A 1,725-nucleotide genomic window follows, 5' to 3' on the forward strand; every position below is an offset into this window, starting at 1 on the left:
CGCGCGGACACACATGCACACACGGCCATACCGTGGATAAAGTTCTTGCCTGCAGCAGCAGCGTGTGTGTGTGTGTGTGTGTCAATCAGGAGCTGCAGACTTGACCTGCATTGCCTCGGGTTTCTCTTTCCGTGTGTGTGTATTTGTGTGTGTGTGTGTGTCAGGAGCTGCAGACTTGACCTGCATTGCCTCGGGCTTCTTATCCGTGTGTGTGTGTGTGTGTGTGTGCATATGTGTGTGTGTGTGTGTGTGTGTGTACAGTGTAGTATAATCCTGAACCTCCCAGCTGACTCCGGTGATTGCAGGGGATAGCATAAGATGCTACAGTAGCGGTGGTGCGCTAACGTGTAACGTGTAAAGCTCACCTGTTTAATGATTGGCTGGTGTGTGGGGGTGTGTCTCGACGTGCGTGTGAGACGGGGGACTCAAATATGTTGTAAGTGTGTGCTTCTATATCGGTGTGTGTGTGTGTGTGTGTGAGGGGGTTACACAGTAAGTGTGTGTTTCTATATCGATGTGTGTGTGTGTGCGTGTGTGTGAGGGGGTTACACAGTAAGTGTGTGTTTCTATATCGGTGTGTGTGTGTGAGAGGGGGTTACACAGTAAGTGTGTGTTTCCATATCGGTGTGTGTGTGTGAGAGGGGGTTACACAGTAAGTGTGTGCTTCTATATCGGTGTGTGTGTGCATATGGGTGTGTGTGTGTGAGGGGGTTACACAGTAAGTGTGTGTTTCTATATCGATGTGTGTGTGTGTGTGTGTGAGGGGGTTACACAGTAAGTGTGTGTGCATATGGTTGTGTGAGGCGGTTAGACAGAAGCTAGCTGGACTGGCATCTTGCTCTTTCAGCGTTGCGGGCTAAAAGGGCTAGCTTGGGCGAAAAGCCGACTGTTGACTCTTGTCAAACAGTCTGGCAAAAGCCAAGAGGAATCCGTCTCGAGTGGATGGTGGGAGATGATCTGATCTTACTCTATCATTTAAATTAATTGGAGTTCCGAATGAAAAAAACCCATATTGTGCTTTGTTAGCATGACTGTTAGGATATAGCGTCGCAAAAGCATACAAATAACAAAACAAAAGTGTGAATGTAGTTAGCTTAACCAATCAGTAAACAGACTTCACGGGTGAGTTCTGCGTCACCACTCTTAACTGTTTGTTGATTGGCTAAACACTGAGAGAACCGAGCTCGAGGCTTTTGCCAGACAATGTGCGTTGCCAAAATCTTTGGGTGGAGTACATTGGATGGCGTCGCCAGGCTATGAAAGGGCAGGCAGGTTAGGTGAACAATACCATTACTAGGTACAGTGGGTTGGAGACACTTGGTTAGTGTGACAGTGTGCTGGGTACTTGGGTAGTTAGTGTGACAGTGTGCTGGGTACTTGGGTAGTTAGTGTGACAGTGTGCTGGGTACTTGGGTAGTTAGTGTGACAGTGTGCTGGGTACTTGGGTAGTTAGTGTAACAGTGTGCTGGGTACTTGGGTAGTTAGTGTAACAGTGTGCTGGGTACTTGGGTAGTTAGTGTAACAGTGTGCTGGGTACTTGGGTAGTTAGTGTGACAGTGTGCTGGGCACTTGGGTAGTTAGTGTATACAAGTGTGGCATTTGGGCCACTTGGGTAGTTAGTGTAACAGTGTGCTGGGTACTTGGGTAGTTAGTGTGACAGTGTGCTGGGCACTTGTGTCAGCTCCCGCAGGTTTGAGGTTTGGGAGCATCTGTGTCACTCCTTTT

Source organism: Engraulis encrasicolus, chromosome 17 (assembly GCF_034702125.1).
Source record: "Engraulis encrasicolus isolate BLACKSEA-1 chromosome 17, IST_EnEncr_1.0, whole genome shotgun sequence".
In the NCBI taxonomy this organism is placed as follows: domain Eukaryota; kingdom Metazoa; phylum Chordata; class Actinopteri; order Clupeiformes; family Engraulidae; genus Engraulis; species Engraulis encrasicolus.